Source organism: Eptatretus burgeri, chromosome 1 (assembly GCF_056783735.1).
Source record: "Eptatretus burgeri isolate ZD-2024b chromosome 1, Ebu_testis_v1, whole genome shotgun sequence".
Taxonomy (NCBI): Eukaryota; Metazoa; Chordata; class Myxini; order Myxiniformes; family Myxinidae; genus Eptatretus; species Eptatretus burgeri.
This window is the reverse complement of record NC_140961.1, coordinates 150,835,837-150,863,071: the sequence shown is the minus strand read 5'-3', so window position 1 is coordinate 150,863,071 and position 27,235 is coordinate 150,835,837. Positions and strand designations below refer to the sequence as shown.

The window sequence follows — 27,235 nt, the reverse complement described above, 5'->3', positions numbered from 1 at the left end:
TGGTCTCATCGCGTGCAGGAGGATCATGCAGGAACCGGACGCTGCCCTCCATATCCGGTGCTTGCAGTGGCATTGAGTTGTGGCTTCAAGTCCCACCGATCCAGGACGTCGAAAACTGCATGAGGCTGGAAGGTTCGAGATAGCTCTGGTCTCTAGCTCACCTGTCCTCAAGCTGGAGGCCTCGAATAAAGATATTTGGGGTCCGTTTCTTTTGGGTATTTGTGTGTGCATGTGTGTGTCTGTTGGGCAAGTCGATAAGTAGGAATTGCTTAAGTGCATTGCACATACTTGTATTGCTTAGTCGTGATAACTCTGCCCTTTATGTGTCCCCTTCCCCCTATTGTAAAACATATCCCCTGTCGTTGAATGTTTCTGTTTGTTTCTGTCCTTTCCTTCATTGGTTTAGCACGGTCCGTGTTGGGTGATTAAAAATGCCGTTGTTGCCGTATTTGTGCATTTGGCCCGACGGGACCTCGGTAACCATCCGCTCGGATTACGCATGGGTCGAGCACAGAAAAGGCTCGTCCCGTTCGAGCTCCGTCGAGGGTGTGAATTCCTCGGTAGCTCGCCACGTGGGACTCGAGGTATTTTGAAATTTGGCAAATGGCCTTGTGCCCACGCGGTTGATTTATTGACGATTCACGGTCCTGTAAGGGACCCGTACCTTCGGAGTTTACCGAGGGTAAAGATCTGAATTCCGGGTGTTCGGTGGAGTCGACTCTCCTGCTCCAACAAGCGGTCATACTCGCAGCCGACACTCGGCTCATAACAATATATCTGGTGAAATGGCATTTCGTTCACTTGGAGTTTAGGACGATTTTAAAATTACCTATAATATAAAAAATGTAGCAGTTGAATCTGTTCTTGAAAAAAAGTATATAGATATAGATGGTAATGTTTTTTCTACGAAGTAAATATGAGTCATTATTCAACTGAAGATTTTGAAGATTAGGAGAGTGTTGATAGCATCTCTCTTGGAACAGAAGACTGTTATGATACCAAGAGCTTGTGTTCAAACGATGCTTATGAAAGTAGTTTTATAGATGATTGTGAAAGCACCAATGAAAATCCCGAAGATTATACCGAAGATGAATTTTATTTGAAGTAAAGTTTTACTTTCTAAATATGAATAGTTTACAAGATTTTGAGCCTCTTGATTTTCCTGATTCTACACATGACAAATTTGAGAATTGACCTGCATGTGAAAGATGGGGATTAAACAGAGTCAAAAGCTTATAAACAATGTATATTCTGTGATTATCTTCTAATTAATGAAAATAAAAAACATGAAAAGGAATACAATTCTTTGAGATTTACACCAAAAATGAATTACGTTACAAGATTGATTCGAGAAATGAATGTGAATTATGAGGGTGATAATACACCTTTCCTTAAAAGAGAAGAGACTTCAAATAAATATTCCTTACAATAAAAATATACACCATGTACAAGCAAGTGTTTGTTGGATTCTTATTTGTTCATCTGCAGTACAAGGCTGCATTGTAGCGTCATTGGTTGAGGCACGGCTGTGCTGCTTTTGCAATGCCCTCTGCTTATTAGGGCATAAATCTGGAATTTGGCTATGTGCTGGCAAGAGCTCGCCTATGCTTCGTGAAAGATACAATGTGAACTCTAACTTGCACCAATGAATGATGGCAGATGGGATTCCCATTAAACGTCCATCTGAGGGACAGCACACAAATTGAAGAATCACGCTGCCTGTGAAACACGGGAGAAGGGTGAATATACTGATTCTGGCTCACTTTTCCCCGTGTAAATGAATGGGGGATTTTCAGCGATTCATTTTTTTTTCCCCTAAAAAGTAAACCCCCTTTTTATCCCAAGGTATATTTATTTGTCTCCCCTTTTAACCTCGGGACACTTTTTTTCAAATAACCAATGCAATAAGATAAAGATTTGTTCAAGTAGTAAAGTAGTAATGTGATTTGTTAAAGGTGATTCTAAAGAAATATCTGAAACATCTAAGCCTCGGGACACTCTTTTTCAAATAACCAATGGATATTGTATAGCTCAATCATCGAACCTATAAAGATTTGTTCATTCTCAAATTCCTTCAATAGTTTAATTTTCTTTGCACAATAATCCCCATCTAAAATATTTAAAAACAAAACATTTGAATCTTTATATTTTTTAAGAAACCCCTTTTGTGCCATAACGAAATGATAAAATTCTCTCAATGCTCTTGTTTGACCACCTCCTGAGCCACGTATAATTTTGAGATTATAGTAAATTGTTTTTTCATTGTTCAATTGATAACCATCAAAGTTTTCAATCCATTCAAGGATATTTATTTCTTTCTTTACATCCTCTAACTTTCTAGTTTTTTAATTGATTCACTTATTTGTTTTATTTACCTTTTTTTTAGTTATTTTTTCAATGACTTATTTGATATTTTTCACATTCATTATGTTTTCCATTTATACACCAAGACTGAGATTTTCTCCACTCTTTAGTTTGATTAATACTTGGTTTGACCATCTATATATTGTGAAAAAACGTGGCGGTAGCAATTAAAAAACCCTAACGCATCTTCCCATCGTGAAAACACAATCTCGTCTATACACTCCATCATACAATATCCATAAGGAACACAATCTATTCCATTATCAAAAATAAATCTCAAATCATCAAAGGCTCCTAATGCCTTTTTATTTACTTATTCACTATATATGTTATGTTTATAACTTCTTATTGTATTCATTTTCCTATATTCTTCTTTCTTATTCATCAAACAATTATAATAATTTCTAAAAGTTATTGATTTCTTTATTACATATTTCTTAATTCCATTTAACCTCTTATCAATCTGATCACCATACTTATAAGCATATGCCTTTGCTCTCAATCCAATAAACTCACTCATTACTTTTCCACCCAACTCATCCTTAAACTTTCCAATAAACTTTTCATTCTTTTTGGCAAATAACTCACTCTTCTTACTAAAATTACTTGTATCATATACTCCGATATTTTTCTTCATATCTTTATAAAGGTCATCAGTTTTTATATCTAGGATAAAACTATCAGTGTCCATATACAACAATGAAACATTTTCACCATACTCTTTCTTTAAGCCATTATACAAACAATCATACATCTATATCTTTGATAAATCAAGAACTGCTGTTCCAATATAAATTGGTTTATCCATTACAATACTTTCCTTTACAAGATGAAAAGCAGAAAAGTTCTTTGAAAAAACCACTTCTCTCTTAAAACTTCGTTTATTTATCAATATCGAAGCTTCTTTCCAAGATGTTGCAAATCTAATGTTTTGCCTGTTTCTAACATTCTCCATTGTCTTTCCAAAGACAGCATTATTCATCAACTTATAGAAATCCCCTTCAAGTTTTACTTTTGTATTTGTTCTCATATCTGTATTGAATTTAATATACTTTTTCATCCAAGGACTTTGTTTAAATTTTAAAACTCTATGAATTTTAGCTACTCTCAATCCTTCTCTCAAAAACTGTTTTAAGCTTCTCTGATGCAAAACTTATCCCTCTTTATCATAGAATGTTGTTAATAACTTTTCTGTTGATTTGCGTTTAATATTAAAACTTTTATGATAATCACTGAACCATTCTTTCTTTGGGGTTTCTTTCTCACATGCAAAAGGAAGGTCTTTATGCTTATTATGAAGATCACTCGGGTACCTCAAATCAACTTCAAAAATAATAACCTTCTTCTTCCTCATTCAATTCCTCTTGAGAAGAAATAACAATATTCATCAAAGCCTTTTCATAATCCTTTTCTTCCACCCACTCTAATTTATCATAAGGCAGAGATTGAGACATTGCCCATCCATACAAATTATTAGTATCAAAATACATCAAATAATTACTATGTTTTTCACTATCATAATTTGGAAGATATTTATTATTTGCTTTAGTATATCGTTTTGAACATACTTGTGATATTCCACCTCCCTTAAACTTCTGAATCATCAAAAGCATATCTACACCACTGATTAAATCTATATCTTGTTTTGTCATTTTCAACATTGCACTCCAAGCTAAACCAGGAGCTGTGAAATAGTGGGCAGGATCTAATCCATAACAATTTTTATTATGACAGAGTGATCTAAAAGCTTCAAACATATCAGCTAACAATAAAACATCTGTTTTTCGATACAAATTATGATATTCTCCAAGGTTCTTTATCAAAATATTTTCCATATTTCTTGTGCGTGTTTATATTCCTTATCACTTATCTCTTCTTCATTTAGGTTATTTTAGAAACTTTCTTTTGAAGGAAGTTGTGTTTCTTTAAATCTCATAAATGACTCCATATAATCAAAAGGATAAATTCCCTTACTTGTAAGAATTTTATCTTTACTTTGAATTTCATTCATTGTTTGAATTTCCTCTCCAGTTAGAAATCCCTCTTTAATCAGAATTTCATCCTGAATAAGAATTTCCTTTTTAGTTTGAATTTAATTCATTATTTGAAATTTCTTTTAAATTAGAATTTCATCTTCAGTTAGAATTTCTTCATCAATTTCCTCATTAATTAGAATTTCCTCTTTACTTTGAATTCTCTCTTTCATCTGAATTTCCTCTTTCGTTAGAATTTCCTCTTTTGGAAGGAATGAATTAAGATTTGGAAAAGACCCCGTGGAGCTTACAGTTGATGCTAGGTTGGCTAGTGGTGTTCCCATAAACTTGTAAGAATCTAGAAATCTAATACGAGTTAAAGGTTTTGTGAATATCATTTTTGGAAATGAAATATACTTTTGACTTGTGTTTGTTATGGCAGAAATATTCCCTGGTGTTTTTGAAAGTTCATTTATAAATAGATGTGTATCATAGTTGGTGCTGTTGTGAAGAAAGACTCGAATAAAAGAAGGAAATTTATAATTAAGATTACAACAGGAATGAGCGGGACCTCTATATTTATCAGTAAGATGACAATGATCCCTAACTTTAGACTCCTCAATTTCCCCCTCACAAATATGACAGATATTGTTCTTTCTAAATTCTAATTTTTCTTCTTCGGTTAATTTCATCGGTTCATTTGTTTCTTTCATTAATTTAGTTATTCTAATACAATCCTTTTCTAATCGTTTTAAAACTCTTGTGAAGCTTTTTTTCCACTATAATGTTCAAGTTTATTATACTTTTCTCCAACAGATGATTTGATATAATAACAGAAACCACAAGGAGTATGTTTTTGATATTTATTTGTATATGGTTCTTTTGGATAAGGAGAAGCAGTATTTATCTTTTTTAGGATACATTCAAAATCAGCATATATCACAAAGGGTGCATGATAGATTTATTATAATCTTCAAAAGAAATCTTTTCACCAGGTTTCAGCATTGTAATTACAGCTGATTTATGATTACTACAATATTTTGAATGTTGTTCTAATCGTTCTTTTGTATGAAATGAATTAAGACATCACTTACAAGGATATATTTTGTTTGCTGTTCTGAATACCTGAGAAGAGATTAATCTTGATAAATTATTGATGTATGTATGATGTGAATTCTTTCCAACACTAAAATATTAAAGATCAATGTGTGTTTCTTCATTTTTATAGTTGTTTGAATTTTTTAATACTTGAACTTTGTTTGTATCCGTAAATCCATATACATTAATAGAAAGATTATTCTTTTTCTCAAATTTAAGAATATCTGTTAGTGGCATTGGGAATTTAAAATCTTTAATGTCCTAGGTATTCTCATATTTCATATATTGTTTTACTCTTTCTGAATTAGAATTTGCTGGATTTAAGTGAGCAAGAACAGACCAGAGAAAACATTTATTATCATTGTTCTTGAGATTGACAACTGCCTTCTTTAGTTTTATTTCTTTTGGGAATTCAATATGAGAAGAAGCTTTAAGAGGGTTTGAATTTCGAATGTGTATATCTAAAAAGATGATTTTTTAAAATAATAAATCCACTTTCTACCAGTGTATTATCAACATCCTCCTCTTGTCTTGATCGTTCTTCATAAACCCCACTATTCAAAAAAAACTTGAAATGATGTTATAAAATGAAGATCTGTTCTCATATAAGGAGTTTGTTCTTCATCTTGTCTTTTCATATTCATTTTCACTCCCATATAAAACTTTAAAGTTTTCATTTCTTTTAATGTCTTTCTAATAACTTTTTCAACATCAGGTTTCACTATTTCAATTGATTCAGCTATTGATGATGGACCGGGTTCTCCAAATTGAAAAAGCCTTATTTTCATATGCCCTTTAAATGCCCCATCAGTGTTTTCAATATAATAATCTCCTTTACTTTAAACTCATTTTTCTTGTGCTTTTGTGATTGAAGATGTCTATTATAACTTCTCTTCAAAACATCCTTTGAGCAGATATCAAAATGTTTTCTTTTCAACTCAAGAGGAGATATTTGATGAAATAGATTAAATGTGTGTTTGTTGGTTCGAAGGTGTTTTTATGATGTTTATATTCGGATTACAAACATCGCAGTACATTGTATTCACCATATTTATATAATAAAACTTTGCTTAAACTAAAATTTTCTTGATGAAAATTTCGTTTAATTTATAGGTGAATCTGTGCTTAAAACCATTTTATCGTCCAACTTTTTTCACTTCATAAATACAATGTTTCAAGACACAAAAGACAAGTTTCAATTAATCTCTTCATTTGTAAAAGATACTGAGAAATATGTCAAGGATGTAAAATTGAACAAAGATAAATACAACAACTATTGGATAAAAACTATTTTGGTGGATATGATGAGTTCTTCAATTTTCTTTCGTGGAAGGGCTTTTAGTATACCTAGTAGAACATCAATTAAAGTATCTCTAACAAAAGTTTCTTTTCTCCTTCTGGTAATATATTCAAAACTAGAAAAAGCACTGAAACAAGAAAAAGTATCAAAAAACAAAAACCTTATGGATGAAGCTTTAGAAAGAAAAGATAAGGCCATCTGTAATATGCAAGGAGAAATTTGTATTTTTTTCAACATCCCAAAATATGTAAATCCTGATGAAATAAAGGATGTTAATATATAAGGGGAAATGACATTTTGTTCAAGAGTAGTCAAGGATCATTTTAAAATTACCTTCAAAATAAATAATGTTGTCGTTGCATCTGGTAATGAAAAAACTTATATTGATATCGATGGTAATATTATTAAATATGAGTCAATACGCAACTGAAAGTATAGATGAATTTCAGTTTAATTAAAGTTTTACTCTATAAATATGCTAGACTTCCCTGATTTTTCATATGTCAAATTTTAGAATTGTCCTGCGTGTGAAAGACGGGGATTAAACACAGAGTCAAAAGCCTATAAAGAATGTATATTCTATGATTATCTTCTAATTCATGATAATAAAAAAATTAAAAAGAAAAATAATTATTTTAGATTTACACCAAAAATGAATTACTTTACAAGATTGATTTGAGAAATTAATGTAAAGTATGTGGGTGATAAAACACCTTTCCTTACAAGGGAAGAAAATGAACATATTAGAGAAATGTTCAAAGGATTGTTGTTATATATTATTCATGGATGTGATTTTCACGGAAATATCAACACAAGATATTGCATAAATAAAATAATGGATTATCTTTAAATTAAACCTGAACTTAGGATAAAATATAGAGTTTCCAACAAAGCCAATAATAAATTGAATAACCTGCTTTGCAAATATATAAATGAATGATTTTTTACCCATTTGGGAAAATAAGATAAAATTTAACAATCATAAAAATCTTCTAAATTCATTAAGATCTCTCATAGCATTCAAGATTTATTCAAGAATAAAGAAATTCAAGCAGATGTGGAAAAACCTGCTTACTTTTGATGATGCTCCTGCCTCACAACTTTTTAGATTATGATAATTTAATAATTTTCACAATGTCGAGTTTTCAACCAGAGAATCAACTACTCTCACAAGGTTTTAATGCTGGTCTTCAAAAAGAAGATATAATCAGTCTATTTAAACTTCAAATAAACCTAAATGATAAAAAATTGAAGATATAATTCAACTATTTTGTGATACACAGAGATGTAAAAAGAAATCAAAACCGATAACTTGTATTCTTTGTGATAATACAGATCATATACCATCTCCCCAAGATTTTGATAAATCAAAAAAGCACCTTGTTATCTTTGATGATTGTGTTAATGAGATAAACCAAACAGTAATGGACAGCTACTACACAATAGGGAGACATTCTTCTTGTAATTGTATTTATCTTAGTCAATTGTACTTTCAACTTCCTCGTCGTTCTATCAGAAACAATGCGAATACTTTTATTTTATTCAAGTTAAATTCAATAGATATAAATAATTTTTGGAGAGATAATTGTTCTACATTATGTCGTAAAAAGGAATTTGTGGATGACAAGAAGCACACAAATGAAAAATATAAATATATTGTTGTGAAACAAGATGAGATATTAAGGGATATTTTTTTTGTTTTATAAACAATTACATGTATAAATGACAACTATTATTATAAATCTTGTGGGTAAATCTGCTTCTGGAAAAAAACTTTCATAAATCAAGGTTCTTGTGCAGTATAAATGAGAATATTGTAAATTTACTTTAAAAAACACCCCTGATACACATTGTATCAACAACAACGAGAGCAATAAAACCTGGAGAAGTAATAGGTTAAGATTATCACTATATTTCAGTGGAGGAACATATGCGATTGAGGAATGAAGGTCAAATATTTGAGGAGGTGTTTCTTGGTACAACAAAATATTCACATTGTAAGAGTGAGTTAAGGAAACTAAAATCTGGTGGTCTTGGGATATTAGAAACTAATCCAGAAGGAACGAGACAAATTATCAAACATCTGAGCAGAGTGAAGATTTTATCATTCGGTTTTGATGTTGATGAAGAAACTCAACGCAAACGTATGAAAAGCAAAGATGCGAGTATTAGTGAAGAATAAATTACAACTCGTATAAATGTTAATAAAGAATTTGATGAAATATTTAAAGAAAAGGATTTATTTGAACACATCTACTTGGATGATGAAGAAAAGGAAAATTTCCCTGTTGATCTTTACAATTCCTTAAATGATATTTACCAAAAAATAAATGGATGCTAAAGAAAGAGCAAGAAGATTTAAGGAACATCAAGAGTTGGTTTCAAAAGTTGTAAAACAACAGGAGGCCAGAAAGAAGAAACACAGACAGAAACTAATGGGCGAAGAAGCATTTGAAAGAAAACAAGAGAAATTTTTTAAACCACTTTTAAAAACTTCCCCCGAAAAAATGAAAGATGTTTCCACAGTTCCCACAGTAGAATAAACTCCTTAAAAACTTCAAATGTTAAAAGATTTTGATCAAATGACGGAGGAAGAATTGGAGCATTTAGGAGAATTAGAATATGATGATGAAGGTTTATTTCAACAAATGGAAGAGGTTAATTGACCACCTGATTATATTGTGAATGCTCTTCAAAACAATGAATATTCAGCGGATTCAAAAACCAAAGCAGGACTAATTCCAACAAAATGGGGCCTGGGCTTGAGGCTTTTATAGGGAAAGACTGGTGGATGTGGTTTCCTTTGGAAATTCCCTGGGCAAGCCCAGGAAAGCCTTCGTTGGGAAATTTTTCAAAACCATAACATTCCAGAAATTTCTAGTGATTTCTTTGAGTCAGAGATGAACTGGAAATGATGCAAGAGTAGGCGGGGCTTCGTAAAAGTGTGCAGGGCTGAGGAAAAGTGGGCGTGGCTTATGGGAATACCTCATAACAAGTGGGCGGGGCTTTTATAAAAGGGCGGGGCTTAGATATATGGGCGGGGCTTAGGAAAAGTGGGCGTGCCTTATGAAAATACCTCATGAAAGTGGGCGGGGCTTAGGAAAAGTTGGTGTGGCTTATGGAAATACCTCATGAGAAGTGGGCGGGGCTTAAAGAGAAGTGGGCGGGGCTTATGAAAAGTGGGCGTGGCTCAACAAAAAATAACCTGTGGCTCAGGAGGTGGTCAAACAAGGGCATCAAGAGAAGTTTATCATTTCGTAATGGCACAAAAGGGGTATCTTAAAAAATATAAAGATTCAAATGTTTTGTTTTTAAATATTTTAGATGGGGATTATTGTGCAAAGAAAATTAAACTATTGAAGGAATTTAAGAATGAACAAATCTTTATAGGTTCAATGAGTGAGCTAAACAATATGCATTGGTTATTTGAAAAAGAGTGTCCCGAGGCTTATATTTTTCAAATATTTCTTTAGAATCACCTTTAACAAATCACATTACTACTTTACTACTTGAACAAATCTTGATCTTATTGCATTGGTTATTTGAAAAAAAGTGTCCCGAGGTTAAAAGGGGAGACAAATAAATATACCTTGGTATAAAAAGGGGGTTTACTTATTAGGGGAAAAAAAATGAATCACTGAAAATCCCCGATTCATTTACATGGGGAAAAGTGAGCCAGAATCAGTATATTCACCCTACTCACAGGGATGAAAGCTTATAGCTGGGTCAGGATTCTAACACAATTTTATAGCTCGGTCTGAATTTGAAAATGGATTTGAACAACTCGAGGGAAGTGTGCTTACCACAAGGGGATTGTGCCAGCACAATTATCGGATTATATGGCACAATAAAAACTGGGGCTAAAACTCAACTGTACAATGATGCAAAGCATGACTGAATTCACCCTGAACGATCTTTTAATCAAATGCACTCTTAGAAAATATGTGGAAGGTCTTATCCACACCAGACTTCTCACTGCAAGAGAAAGAGTTCAAACCAATAAACGAGTTTTCCCACCATGATCATTCCAACAGGATCAGTTTGCTCGAATATAAACCTGATTTACCTGGATCATAAACTTTGTTTTCTTTTTTTACTTTCTTTTTTTTCTCATGGGATTTTGTGGATACTCAGTAACAAATTCTGTGGTACCATACTTCAACATACAGTTCTCATTCATTAAATGTAGCAGGATATGTACCTTTGTCATCCTTGTCTGTTGCCACTTCACGCAGCTTTCCTAAAACGAAACAGTAAATGCTCAAGGTACTTTTACCTTGGTATATTATAAATCCATGGGTCTTGAACCCTTTGAAGGTAATGTACAATTGAACGGGCATTTATGATTACAAAACATGTATTCTGTTATTTTTAACCGCACAGTATGTCAAACAGAAAATATTTCAGTTTTATGCTGCTGTGCATTTACAGATATTCAGGTACCTATTTCAGGTACATTTCTACTTAACAGCAAATCTTGTTTCTGTTCGTACCATTTTATCATGACATCGCTTTCCTCGGGATGTATAATACAATTATTTTTGCTGCCAAATTAATCAGATTTGTTTACTTTGGGCTTGGACTGTTGGATTGATTTTATCTGGTGAGTGGGGGAAGTGGGTCCTCATCAGGTTCATCGGAATCGGGGAATACCAAGAGCCGCACATAAGGTCCATGAGTGGAATTAAGTCCTTGTTCATCTCTTACTTCGTGTTTCCAAGAATGATCTATATTAGCTTTGTTTGTGAGCTTTGAATAACAGACATAATAATAACCGATGTGTCAAATGGAACAGTCCAAAGTCATGACCATGTTCCTCTGTGATGCGTTTTTTTTATTTGATATCAAGATTTATCAATTGTAAGCCTGGTGTTGGCTTAGTGGTTAGGGTGGCGGCTTGGGATCCAAGGGTCCTGAGTTCAAGCCCCGTTGGCTGCTGAATTAACACCAGGGGGTTGACTCAGCCTGTCATCCTTCCGAGGTTGGCAAAATGAGTGCCAGTGTACTGGTCCCGGTGTATGCCCCGGTTAGAATAGGTGTACCATATCCCTGTGTGTCGTAAGAGGTGACCAGGGTTGGCGTCAGGAAGGGCATCCGGCCATAAAACATTGCCTCAAGAAAAAGCAAAACCCCTGCATAGCAGGGAAAAATGGCTGTAAAAACGGTCATTTTTTATTTTATTTTATTTATCAATTGTATTTATGCAATCACGAACCTTCTCTCAACTCTTGTCAGATAAACTGACGATTTTGGAATGATTATTTGAGTGAAAGATCACAAAACAAATATATATATATATATATATATATATATATATATATATATATATATATATATATATATGTATATATATATATATATATATATATATATATATATATATATATATATATATATATATATATATATATATATATATATATATATATATATTGTGATGAAGTGAGCTTGAGTATTGCATCGCTGGATGTTTCCATTTTTGTTTGTGTATCTATGATCCCCCGTTCTGCCGCTGGTAGAATGTGTGGCATAATTGATTGGTTGAGATGGCAGACAATTTTTCCAACTTCAGAGTAAAATTCTGGCTCGACTGCAAGTTTTTGCAAATGCCAACAAGCCGATTCATGTTATACGGTGTTTTAATATATAAAATTAAATTGAAATTAAGTAGCTCCTCGATCATTGTCACAAAACTGTACAGTCGAAACAGCTGCCAATGGCGTATTTATTTAAACCTCTTAATTTAACCTCTAAATTTGATTTGATCTTGATCTTTATTTAATTTGAGCTCTTCATTAAATCTTTACCTCTTGATGTCATTCATACCCTCTTTCTTTACCTTTACTCTAACTACTATTGAAAGGGATGCTTTCGACCCCTTTGACCTTTGAGAATTTCAGACTATTTTGACTCCCTTGGAAAGTGTTGTCGTCCTATTAAGGACTGTTTAGTGTTTTTATTACATTTTTAGTGTTTCTTTGAGCCATTTCGTTTTTTGCAGACAACTTTAGACCCTGACACCCTTTAGATCTCTATGACATTTTACACCCATTTGGGGTCTAAAAGGGTTTAAAGGTCCTTTCACTGGACAAAAATAATGACACATTTTACACAATTCAGGACCCACTCATCATACATAGTTTTCACGACACAAATACAATTGTGTTATCAGGACTTTCAGCCCCCATGGGCCCCTAATTTTCAATCAAATGAAACTGAAAATCAGTTTTATCATCCAGTGCACCCCAAGTATGACCCCGACATTGAGAAATGAGTGCCTCTCTAACTTGGGACTATTAATTTTATTGTTACAGATCTGGTTTAGGCGATAAAATGGAGCGATAGATGAGAAAAATACTTTGTAGTTTGTAAGCTCAAGTGTGTTGCACTTTTCAGAAATGTTAGAACTTGTCGAGCACATGTTTAGAAATATCTCTTCCTCTCTGCCAGTGTCTGTCCACTCCCCCATCCAAACGCTACATTGTTAAACCTTCTCCATCACACATCTTGGTTTGTGTGGAAATTTTCCTCAGCTACCAGCGAATTAGCATTGTCTACGAGTGTTATCATGGTGTTATTGCAAGGCCATCAGACAGGCTGGAAAACAAGCCCTATAAATGAGAACATCTGCCAATTGTGGCTAAATTAATCTGGCGGACTCAGAAATGCAAACATTTTCATTTTCCCCATAAACCCTGGGTTGGGTGATGTTCATTGAAAATGCACAACCATAACAATATTATGTGAGTAACGACATTTGTTTGAAAAAATGAAATAAAAAAATAACGCAAATACTTCCAGTTTAGAGATTTTTCCATGTGTTGGACAAAGCTGCACCTGCAGCTTCCAGCTTGTGAAAGCTAAGTTTTCTGAACCCGATTCATCATGTTTTTTCTGTTATATCTTAATCACTGTGATGCTGTTTGTGTTTCTGTCTATTGTTTCAGGTTAAATCAGCCCTTCTGCTGTATTTGACAAATTAATTTTCACATTGTTCAAGGCATACTCCTCAGATAGCCGATTTGAAGATTGTGTCCCTTTTGTCACCGTGTTACTCGTTCTGCTTCTTTCTTCCCACATGTCTTAATTTCTACCTCTTCAATGTTATCCAATTTCTCCTCCATGCTTCAAAGAATTAAAAACATTTTTTTTTCACTCCACAACAATCTCATTCCACTTGAATTTCCGTCTGCCTGTAGTTGTTGTACTCCATTATTTTTTTCCTCCTCCCTTTTCTCAATATCTCCAAACTGAATATTCATTGAATAACTCTCACTATCTCTCTCTGAAAGGTCCATCTGGCAACCCCCAATCTACTTTCATAAAAATCCTCTTGAAGAAGATCAGTCACTCAAATTCCTGGGTCTCAATATCAGCCATGGTCATTCTCGGGCAAATCAGATATAAAAGTTGGCCTCCAAAACCAGTTGCCATTTGGGCATCCTCCATAATATAAAGTCTTTCTTTGGCACACCTGAACTCCTATGCACCTACAAGGCCTACATCACAGCTTGATTGGAGTACTGCTCCCCCATCTGGGTTTGCTCCCCTACCTCACAACTTGATCAGCTTTATAACAAGGAAACCAAGGCCTTCAAGGTCATTGGAATCTCCCATGATGAAGCTGAGTCGATCGGCTCATCACTTTCCCATCACAGGTCGTTGTTCCATCTGCCTTCTACCGCCACCTATCTGGTCTTGCATCCTCTGCCTTCCCTTTGCTTTGTCCCCTGCAGGTTTTTGCATGGTAAAAGCAGTTCACCATCAACCCCCTTCTGGTGAAACTCCAAATATCCAGAATAACTGCTCATCTATACCTATCTATTCCTCTTTTCTCCCACCTGTGGAACCAATTTACACATTATCTTCCCTCCAGGTCTTCAAGACAACTGTTAATCACCATCTCTGATAATCTCCTTCAAAAACCATGATCTTTCTTCCCCTGTTAACCATTCCACCAACCCCAACCCCAACTTCTTCAAAATTTCCTGTTTTTCCATCCTGAGAGTTTGCTTTTGTATCCATCTTGTCCACCCCATTTGTCTTCCCCTATCACTCATTCTTCCAGACACCCATTATTTGTCCAAGTCCCCGTATATTTTGGCCTTCAACCTTGCTCTTGCTGTTTCCTCTCTCTGTGCTGTTCCTTTTTCTGCTATTGCATCCTGATCGATTGAGTGTTCTTCCACGAACCTTGACTCTCTATATAAAAAATTGGGAAATGCCTATATGTATTATTTTTTTTTCCAACAGTAAAACGCTAACGGAACAACAAGGGGGTGCATGAATGAAAAATGGGTGTGGGTTAATTTAAATACACCTTTTGAATATTATTTATGGTCTTGTTTAATTATCCTTTATCAAGGTGTCATTCTTGCTCAGCCCTGAGTCAGCCCTCTGTCTGCTGAGGCCTTAATTCACCATTTTGTTTGACCTGCTCAACAATGCCTTGACTTGGATTAATAGTGGTGGACGGAATCAATTCCATCCATGGAATCAAAAGAAATCGAGAAGTGAACCGGAATTGATATCAATTCTGATTAATTCCTACTTCATAGAAAAGCGTTTTTATTCCTAGAATTTTTTTTTCATCCCTGTTTGGAATGTTGAAATTATACATTGTTTGGCAATGTAATTATTGAAAAGAAATACGCCTCTGGGGCAACCCATTTGTAATATAGCAGCAAAAGCAAATCACTTGCAAACTAAACCTCCACCAGGGAGCGTTCCTTTTGAATGAATAACAAACGGAAGACCAAGATGGAACCCGAAGAAGTAATGAGCAAAGATTAGTCATCAAGAGGAACCTGGATATGATTCTGGTTTCAGCTGATACTCCACAACCCTCAAACCCAGCCAGGTGAGCCTTAGAGTAAAATCTATGCAATAATTAATTTATCGTGAGAGAGATAGATAACAAAAGAGATGAAAGAAGAAAAACAAGAATTAGAATACATAAAGAGAATTGTGGAAAAAAAAATAGAAGAGAAATGTCAAAAGAACAAAGAAGAAAAATGTCAGGAAGAACCTGGGAAGATAGATTTCATCAGCAGTGAGACCCCAGGCTCAAATGCAGCAACATATTCAAGCGACCTGAGGTCCATCAGCGGGGAAGCACAGTCCACACATTATCTTGATATGGTGCAAACATAATCCAATGGAATATCAAGAAGGAACCCGAAGAAGTAAAGAGCAAAGATGGAGTCATCAGGAGGAACCTGGATAGAACTCAGGTTTCAGCCACTACTGTGAACAGTGAATTCTACTATTGTGAATTCATTGTGAAACACTTGATTTCCGATACCGCGATTCAAACACCCTTTCTCATACATACATTCTCATGAAACGAAATGAGGCGAAGGGAGTTATAACGGAACATCGACGAGACGGGATTATTCGAGAAGAGGATGTGAATTCATACCTTGGTCACCAAGCAGGGAAGATTGTGGTTCAAATTAAAGTGATTTGAGGATCCTGTTACCCTTCTCCTTTGTGGGTTGTGGAAATGCTGCAGGTGCCTTTGTCGTAAAGTTAATACTGGTTTTCAGTTCGCTGAATCACCTTTCCCACTCAGCCTTCTCTGCTCACCCTTTCCCAACTCACCCTTTCCCTCCTCAACCATCCCCGCTTACTTTTTCCCAGCTCACCCTTCCCCTGATCCACTCCACCCTTCATCCTCTTATAGCAGCATCCCAAGCTCAGTCTTGTATTTTCTATTTATGGCAGAGTACAGTGCGAGTAAGAAATATATTTACCATCACCCACCTCGTTGTGTTGTAATAAATTTATTGGGTAGAATTATTGTGTTTTTGTATATTTTACACTGTATTTATTGCATTTGCAGGTTTACTTCAATGTTAAATATATATATATATATATATATATATATATATATATATATATATATATATATATATATATATATATATATATATATATATATGTATGTACATGAGTGTTCCAAAATAATGAAAGTTTGATTTCTGCTGCTCCCTGATTTTGCGTTTCTTCCAATACCCCGTAAGAAATTACAGCTCAAAAATGAACAAAATTCCATGATATTTAGGGTTCCTCAAGTTGGCACAATTATGTCCATTATGGAGAGAGCATTTTGCACTACAATGTTAATATATATATATATATATATATATATATATATATATATATATATATATATATATATATATATATATATATATATATATATATATATATATATATATATATATATATATATATATATATATATATATATATATATATATATATATATATATATATATATATATATATATATATATATATATATATATATATATATATATATATATATATATATATATATATATATGTACATGAGTGTTCCAAAATAATGAAAGTTTGATTTCTGAGGTTTTTTTGATTTTCTGATTTATATATTGTTGCGGTATTCGCGCCCGCCGGCGTGCTGACGGCCACGTAACTCGAATCGCGGCACGTCGCCCACCGGACGGACAATCCAGTCGTGACCCTCTCGGACTAACGCCGGGAACCAGTCACGGGTGGACCTTTCGGTCTCACCGCGATCGAGCCAATCAGCCCCCGCGTGGGATAGGGTTGCTCGCCAAATTCGACCTACCTAAGTACCCACGCGGAGGGTAGACCGGGCGATCGCACCTCGCCGCAGGTCGACTTCGGACACGGGCCACTTAAGCGACCCGTTCCATACTATCGGGATAACCGAGCGGTGTTATCGTCGGCCTCGACGGTTCGATTAATTATCGGGCGTATTCAGCCCACTACCAACCCTTTACGTGAAGCAAGATGAGGATTCAATGAAGGAAATGACGAAGCGAAGCGGGAAAAAGTTCAACACAAAGCACATTTATTCGCGATGAACGAAAAGCACACAGAAAAGAAAAAAAACAATGCAATTTACACAAAAAGCAAATGTAAAAGCGAGGACACAATGCAGAGCTAATACCGACTACCGAGCACACGGCAACACTTATACAATTCTACTTCACAGACGGCGCCGACAACACATAGCCAAAACCAAGGAAAAGAATACCCTCAAGGATGAGGCGGGCCTGAGGCCGAGACTGGGTCGGGCCTACCCGTCTGGTGATGAGACGCGGAGCGGCGATGGTGCCTCAACTCCGCGGGCCTCGTGGGCAGTGTCTGGTAGGGGGTGGGAAAGGGGCCCCCTTGGTCGCACTATCTCAGCGCGGGGGGAAACAGGAGGGGGTTGCTGATGCTCGGGGTATAGAGGATTCCTATTGTCCCGCGACGAGCGTCTCCACCTCGGCCAGGTCGCGCTGTCGGCCTCCCTGGGGTGCAGCTCCCTGCACGACGCGAGCACCCCTCGTCTGCCCTCGCCGCCTCTCCACAGCTCCGTCCCCTCCGCTCCGACTCCAACGCACACGACGACCAGCTCCTTCTTGCCAACTCCACCGCCCGCGAAGTCTTAACTCTCTGTTCTCGACTCTCCTACTCCTGGACTGACGAACACGGTCGCTTTTATCAGCCCCGTGGCTTCGCCCTTTCATCTTTGACCCCCTCCCTTCGACCTTTCACCTCGCTCCCCATTGGCCCGAGAAAAAGTGGGCGTGAATGCTTTTTGATCCATAAATTTGCATATATCGATCGCCCTCCAACGCCCTGGGGGCGGGGCCAATTCGCCCCTCGCTCACCGATTGGACGGCAAAAAGTGGGCGTGTGTCGTTTTTGATCCGTTTTTGAAGCAGAAAATCCGTGGTTTTGTACACGCTGTTCGGCGCGCGCCCTGCACGAGTCCAACACCGGTACCCACAAGCGGCGCAAGAACGGTGGCGATGCGACGGTTGCGAGGTGTGACGTGAAGGTCGTGGCGGTTGTGGTGAAGCGGCGTTGTGGTTGGTGGTTGATGTTGTGACTGGTGGTGGTAACAATGGCGGTTGGTCCAAATTAAAGATAGTAAAAGAAAAACGGCTATCCTGAAGAGTCGCAGCACGCATAAATGACATGTATTCCCACTAGACAACGGGTTTGGGCCTAACTACACATGTACTTACCGAGATACCTCACCTAAGGGACCTGAATGGTGGTTTGCGAATTTGGTAACCACAACAATATATATAGATAGATATATATATATATATATATATATATATATATATATATATATATATATATATATATATATATATATATATATATATATATATATATATATATATATATATATATATATATATATACATACACACACTGGTGTTGGCGCAGTGGTTAGGGCAACGGCTTGGGATCCAAGAGGTCCTGAGTTCAAGCCCCGTTGGGCCGCTGAAGTAATACACCAGGGGGTTGACTCAGCCTGTCATCCTTCCGAGGTCGGCAAAGTGAGTACCAGTATACTGGGCCGGTGTATACCCTGGTTTAAATAGGTGTACCAGATCCCTGTGTCGTAAGAGGTGACCAGGGTTGCGTCAGGAGGGCATCCAGCGTAAAACCTCTGCCAAATAAGTATGCGGATCATAAAGGATGATCCGCTGTGGCGACCCCTAAAGGCCCTGTCACACCTTGACGTTTTAGCCAGCATTTGGCAAGGTCTCAAATTGTATGTAAAACGCTGGTGTACGCTGAACTATTGATGTTTTTTTTTAAGTTTTGGGCATAAAATAACGTGTTGGACTTATGCATAACATATTAGTAAAGTACACAAAACGTTTTAATCACATATAGGTAACATACCAACGAATGCTGAGCGTGTTGTCAGCGTTCACAACCTATGCCCAACGAAAGTCTAACTTATGCATATCGCGCGGCAGCGTATCGCCGACGATCACGTGGCATAGGCTATTCTTAGGCTGCGGCTCGACGATTCAAATCATAAACGCACTAGACATCGAAGTGTGAAGCCGCTGTCACACCTTGACGTTTTAGCCAGTGTATGCCAACATATGAAAAATTTGCCGAACCGAGCTGGCACACGTCGAACACGTTATGGGTACGTTTTGTATATGTTAAGAGCACGCTGGTATACATCGTAGTATGCTGGCATACGTCGTAGTTTTCTGGCATACGTCGTCATACGCCGAGTACGTCGAGAAATTTTCAACATATTGAAAATTTCTCGACGTACTCGACATATGACACACGTTCCGCTTACTCTGGCATAAGTTGTAGGCACACTATGTGATCATTGACACACGTCGACATACTTTACTTGTAAGTTACTTATAAGTCGAAACACGTCGACGTAATGTTTAGCATACCCGAAACTTAATTTTTAACCTATGAGTAACGTGCTTTGAACCTATGAGTAACGTGCTTTTAACCTATGTGTAACGTATCTCCAACGCACATTTACGTATGTAGACGTATTTGATTGACGTCTTCCGGACAACCACAGAACTTACTGAATGTGTTTCTAACTTACAGCTACCGTATAATGGTGCATTGGCAGCGTTTAGGGGAATTGGTATATAAAGATGGGGTTCACAGTAGGAACCCGTCAGTGTTTCAGACTCCATGTTTTTTTTTGTTTGTTTTTTTTTTTTACGTTGAAGTGGTGATGTTTTTTTCCATTTTTTGGCGTATTCATAAGATTTGGACAAATGCATAACGTATTACTAACGTACACAGAACGTTTCGATAACTTAGAGATAACTTATACCAACCATTACTTAGCGTGTTGTCGGCGTGTGTCAACGATCACGTAACGTGCCTACAACACGTTACTCATAGGTTAGAAATAAGTTTCGCGTACGCTAACCATTACCTCGACATGTTTCGACTTATGAGTAACTTACAAGTAACGTGTGTCAACGTGTGTCAACGATCGCGTAATGTGCTGACAACTTATGCCAGCATATGCGGAATGTGTGAGTCATACACTGGCATACGTAGGAAAATTTCAAGCATGGAAAATTTGTCAAACACCTCGGCATACTTCGACGTATGCCAGCGTACAAAGACGTATGCCAGCATACTACGAAAAAAGCCAGCATACTACGACGTATGCCAGCGTGCTCTTAACGTATACAAACTTACCCATAACGTATTCGACGTGTTCCAGCGTTTTCGCCAAATTTTGCATGCATCAGGCATACGCTGGCTAAATCATCAAGGTGTGACAGTGCCTTAATGGGAGCAGCCGAAAGAAGAAGAAGAAGATATATATTTACATGTTTATTTCAAAAGTAATGTGTTTATTTATGGCCTCCATCGATTATCCTCTATCATTTCAAAGCCCCGGAACCGAAACCCCTCTTCCCATTGTCCCTTGGTTTTAATTATCGCAGTTTGAACTCATGCAGCATTTTTTAGATACCTAAACCCAGACATATTTGAGGGTTTCTACACCCAGTTTTCATTTATGCACTCCCTTGGAGTTCGCTGAGTATGCATGCAAAGATTTAGTCTGCTACTTTTTATTGTTTTGGAGTTTTGGAGGAGGCGAGAACACACTTGCGCACACACAAAGACACTCACAGATACTCAGAGACACAATTTATTATAGACTCACAAATGTTCCCAGGCAATGCTATGGCCCCGCCCCCCACTCATCCCAAACCCTCACCTGCCTCCTCCCTCTCCAAGCCTCCTCTCTCCAACCACACCCACTCATACTGGAGTCCCACCCTATCCCCACGACTTGTGGTGGCTCATGTTTTTCAAAGTTATGAATTGTGAGAAAATGACTTTAAAACATCTACTGAGGTGTATCATGGTAAAACATGTGACCCCATGAAGTTTCCTCACAAATAACTTTGGGAGCTCAGAGGTGTGGCACCACAAACAAACATCTCATTCACTTTTATATAAAAGCTAACATTGCTCCAAGCTTCTAATTATATGACATAACATACAAAATGAAAGCAGATCACAAAAAAAGGTGAAACAATGCAATATTGGGTTGAATAAAATAACAATAATAATGATGAAAAAAAGGACCACTGTTAGCTCCATCACCATGGCTTGCAAGCAAACAAACATCAAATAATAGCACTCAAAGTCGAGCAACAAACTCATTACAAATATTTAAGCAAATACACAAAGAAAGCAAATGGAAAGGTAAGAGAATGGTGAAACAGTGTGGTGTTCCATTAGCAAGCAACTTGTAGAGCACTCGCCCAGTGGCTTAAGGACTCGTGCAAGTACTCCAACTAAACAGTTGATAGGGAATACCTGGCAAGGCAGGCGATTCGTGATATATACGGAGAAGATGAGGAATTTTCTGAATGGCACTTTATGATAATTATTTTCATTGCACTCAAATAAGTTACACTTTGGGCACATTCCTTAATATTTTCTTCACTCAATATAAATCTCCGCTTTGGCAATTTATAAATATGGAGAAGGAGGGCTCACACTCTTGCTTGCTTAAAATAAATGCGTAAATAAGCTAAGTTATAAGAGTAGTTATTTTCTTTAAATTTTCAGGTTTCACTCCAGATTGACACTTAATTTGTCCACATGCTGTATCCCAAAATCCGAAGACAGATTTTGATTATATACTTTAATTAGTTTGTGAAATTACGGTACATCATGGTTTTAAGGGAAGGCATTTTTGAGCAGTCCAAAACAAATGGCGGATTATGACCCCTTCGAGGGAGAGTGGGCTGACCAAAGAGAAGCCTATTTTTGTTTTCTCATGATGAGATGAGTTAATTATCTTCACACGGGGTGTTTAACTTTACCCAAACACCCAGTTTTGATTCATGCAATCCCTTGGAGTTCCCTAAGTGTGCATGCAATGTTTTGGGGCGCAAGGTTTCATGGTTTTGGAGTTATGGAGGAGTCAAGCTGACAAACTGACTGACACACACTAACATTTATTATATGCACAACAAAAAAAAAGAAGTAAAAACAGAGGGATGAAATATCCAAAAAACAACCAAACAAGGGATTGTGGTGTCATACTGTGGCAACTTAATGTAGTGTCATTCATACCTTGTTTGTTTTGTTTTCTTTTTGAGATTTAATCTCTCTGTTTTTATATGTTTTTTAATGCTTTTTTCTTGTTTCTTCAAAAATATTTTAAGTATTACAATTCTTAATGTTTTCTATATTTTGGTATGGATTAAATCCATCTATGTTATTAAATTTGACTTATTGAACATTCTACCCCTCCCTCCTTCATGCTGGCTTTTGGTTCAGTCCACTATGTGGATTACCACATATTCAGAAATGTCGATGCATTATCATTTTTATAAATAACTAGACGACCCGTGAACCTGTTGGGCTCCCATTGTGACCGGTTGATAAAGAAATCATTTCAAAAATAAAAAAATAAAAAATTAAAAGATAGCTCCAGTGAACTATAGTGCTGAGGTTGTTTGCATTGATCAAATAATCCTGAAGAGTACTTGACTGAATCGGGAATTTTAATTTTTTTTTAATAATTATTTTCGTTGCCCAATTTGAACGAAACTTGATATTGCCCGTCAATGTGAAATAAAAAACGGAGAAAAGAAAGTCAAACAAATTATTGTGCGTAATCTTCTAAACACAATTTTTTATTATTAATGAACAGGGAAGTATTAGATCAAAATGGCGCTGTTTATTTTATGCATAAAAATAAATCGTCTTTGTTTTGTACTAAATGTTTGAGATTTTTTCATAAATCATTTCAAGAAAAAAAAAATAGCTCCAACGAACTATACTGCTGAGGTTGCTTCCATGATCAAATAATCCCGAAGATTACTTGACTGAGTCGGGAATTGATTTTTTAAATAATTCTTTTCGTTGCCTGATTTGAATGAAACTTGATATTGCCCTTCAATGTGAAAAAAAAATTGGAGAAAAGAAAGTCGAATAAATTATTGTGCATAACCTTCTGAACACAATTTTTTTTAATTAATGAACACGGAAGTATTAAATCAAAATGGAGATGTTTATTTTATGCGTAAAAATAAATCATTCTTTGTCTATACTAAATGTTTGAATTTTTTTTATAAATCTTTTCAAGAAAAAAAAAAGATAGCTCCAGCGAACTATACTGCTGAGGTTGTTTCCATTGACCAAATAATCCCGAAGAGTACTTGACTGAATCGGGAATTGATTTTTAAATAATTTTTTTCGTTGCCCGATTTGAACGAAACTTGATACTGCACACCACAAGATAATGGTGAGTAAGGTGGTCCTAAACTTTTTGCAATATCGTGTACCGTTTTGGCTGTATTTTGGGACATACATACATACATACATACATACATACATACATACATACATACATACAAGATGAGAGTTTTAGTAATATGTAGAAGATAGATAAAATGCTTCATGTTTCATTTATTTTATTATTTTGGTTTTGATTAAATAATTCTGTTATGAAATTGTTTTAATGCTTGTTTCAGTTGATTTGGTTGATGGTTTGGATATGTAGCACTCTCACAATGGTTTTGTCTAGTGTCCATCCCCACCCCCCCCCCCCCAGACGATCCTGGCTTGGTTTGGTTGAGTCCATATTTACATTTCATTTCCCTTCATCATAAAATGATTAATGTTTTATATATTTTTTAAGTTTTGGGTTGTGTGCACTAGCCCAGCAACAAAGTAAATACTTCACTTTGGAAATGCCATTGTGGCTTCAGCAGTTATTTGAGTTTGGTCAGGCTACATTCTTACATTGCTTTTAGAGGAGAAGCAGAAGTATAAATTGGCGATTTAGTGGTCTCTCCTTGTACTTCATAGATGTATTCTGGCATATTTTTTAAGTCTTGGTAGTTCAGAAAACACTGGAGAATATAAGATATGGATTTTCAATGTTTTATGACTACTCTATAGTAATTTATGAGCATATCATTCTGTGCACATTTGAATGGGTGGCCAATTTTTTCGCTACCATCTCTCCAGAAGGAGTACTTTTCTCCTCCTTAATAGATTACTGCATGTGCGTAGAGATAATATCATTTTTGCTGCACTGACATAATAGGCTCATTGGAATTGCTGGAGGACTATATTCGTGATAATGTTGTTTTATAACTGGCATGTTGGATCATGCACTGAATACAGGTGGCTTAATCGACAAAGGTGTTGGTTAATCAAATTCAACATTAAGTGGGCTTCCCACAGGATATTACTTGCCTGTATGCTCATTTACTTTCTTCAATTGCTTGTGGTTTTGGGTGAGGGGATTATCTGGGGGGGGAGGGGGGCACAGGATGATGCCTTTTTTTTTTGCAGTCATAAACTTTGAACTGAGCAATCTCTTTTTTATTCTTCTTTGGGAAGCTTATATATGTGTTAATGCTTTTTGCATTGAAGTTCATTCTTACACGCAGCACAATTCACCAAATTACTCGTGTTTGTGCTTTCTTTCAACAGTTTTAACATCAGGAGCTTTCGCTGGCTTATGGCAATGATATTTGCAATTCAGGAAGTTAACAATAACCCATTATTGCTTCCAAATGTAACTCTTGGGTACATGATTTATGATGCCTGTTTTAATACCCACAAAGCAGTCAAAGCTACTGTAAGTTTCATTGGTTCAGAGCTTGCACCAACGCAAGAAAATATCTGCAAACCAAGAGCTATTATTGGAAGTGCAAGTTCCTCATTTTCTAGTATTGTCTCCCGTTTACTTGGTCCTTTCTACATCCCACAGGTGATTATGTAGTTCTCTTGGTTTTGTACGTTGATTTTGCAATTTAATCTCTTCAAAATATGCAGAACAATAGGAGCAGTGAAATATTCTTGTTAAATGTCTTGTTAAGCTCTATACAATATCAGTGTATATAATAAAGCAGGACTGTCTGTCTGTGTATGTTTCTGTCTGTCTGCAACATGCCTCTCTCTGGACATAAGCAAGGCCGACGTCAAGACGGCATTCCTCCCCATGTCTTAAAGAAATGTTCTTCAGAAATTGCACCCTTGCTTACTCGTTTTTTTGTTTTTATTTAAAAACCCAAAATTTCCTCTTTCCTGAAAGCATGCCTTAGCACAGCCTATTTTAAAAAAGGTTGATCATTCAACCCCTTCTAAATACCATCCTATTGCTCTGACTTCTACTGTTTCCAAAGTCTTTGAATGTTTTCCCAATTGCCATTTTCTCATGCATCTTGAATCTCACAATCTTGTATCTGACCACTAATACAGCTTTCACAAGGCAAGATCTACAGGTGATCTCCTTTCTTACATTACGAATGTCTGGGCCTCTTCTTTAAGAGACTTTGGGGACTTTTTTGTTGTTGGCCTTATTACCTCAAAAGCCTTTGACGGAGTTTGACATCAGGGTCTGATATCCAAGCTTCTCTTTTTCGGCTTTCCTCCTTCACTCTGCTCTCTCACATCGAGCTTTCTCTCTGACCGCTTTATCTCCGTAATTGTTGATGGTTCAACATCGACCCCCTTCCCCATCAACAGTGATGTACCTCCGGGTTCCATTCTTTTCCCAACACTCTTCCTTCTTTTTTATCAATGACCTTCTTTCTTCCACAAATAACCAAATGCACTCGTATGCTGATGACTCAACATCACATTCCTCCACGTCTTTCCCGTCTGTCCCGTCTTCCCTCACGTGATCTACATCTCGTTTCATCACAGCCACTTCTTTAAATTCGGATTTGCACAAGATCTCCCAGTGGGGAAAATGTAATCAAGTGAAATTTAATGCTTCAAAAACTCAATTTCTTCTCATCTCTCTCTCTAAAACTCCACTCAACTCTCCAATATCATTTGAAAGCTCTACAATTACAACGTGTGATACAATAAACCTACGAGTTATTACCCCAACATCAAATTTATGCTGGAGTCCACACATTACTAAAATAACTAAGTCAGCCTCAACTTTATTAGGAGTAATGTTCAGATGATGAATTGTCTTCTCCTCTGAACAGTTGCTACAACTACATGAAGGATTGATTCGTCCCTTGTATAGATTACTGCTCTCACATCTGGAGAGGTCCCAGCTCCACATACTTACTGGACAGAATTGAATCCAAAGTTATTCAAATTGTCAACTCCACCAATGTGACCTCAAAACTTGATCCGCTCAAATTACACCATAAAGTAGGCTCTCTTTCTCTTTTCTACAAGTATTACATCGGTTCCTGCTCGCAAGAACTTGCTGCTTATGTACCTCCACCATTAGCGAGACCAAGGAATACTCGACAAGCCACCACATCACATGATTATTGTGTGGCCATTGGCAACTCAAGAGTGGGCCATTATGATGTGTTTTCTTACCTTCCACTGCCAAACTCTGGATCTCTTTACCTTCTCATGTCTTCCCAAACACTAATGACCTTCCTTATTTCAAAAAGCAGATTTTTTACTTCTCAAAAACTCTTAGACTATTCTCTCTTTCCTTACTTTTCTATTCATGCAGTTCTTTTGTTTAAGGCTTGGCCTTGATGAGAACTATTTTGTCCGTGCCTGTAGCCTTCAACATAAAAATAAAACAACTCCCGCAGTTTTGGAGATAGCCCCACCAAACTTTCTGTGAATGTTTTGATTCCAGCGAGTGTCATAAGGTGGGTGGGAGGTTTCATTAATTTCTCAATAAAATTATGATTTTGAGTTTCCCCCCATGTAAACA

At 36.4% G+C, this 27,235-nt stretch overlaps 1 protein-coding gene and 1 long non-coding RNA gene across 2 annotated transcripts in view; one reads left to right on the top strand and one right to left on the bottom strand.

The window, feature by feature from the left end:
• LOC147035746 (uncharacterized) overlaps positions 1-16,365 on the bottom strand; it is a 137,341-nt gene extending 120,976 nt beyond the window's left edge. Inside the window, exon 1 of the long non-coding RNA XR_015049542.1 lies at positions 16,157-16,365. This is a non-coding gene — a long non-coding RNA (uncharacterized LOC147035746). The remainder of the gene's footprint in view (positions 1-16,156) is intronic.
• The window catches only part of LOC147035745 (extracellular calcium-sensing receptor-like), a 145,062-nt gene that overhangs the window by 90,690 nt on the left and 27,137 nt on the right, over positions 1-27,235 (top strand). The window lies entirely within an intron of this gene.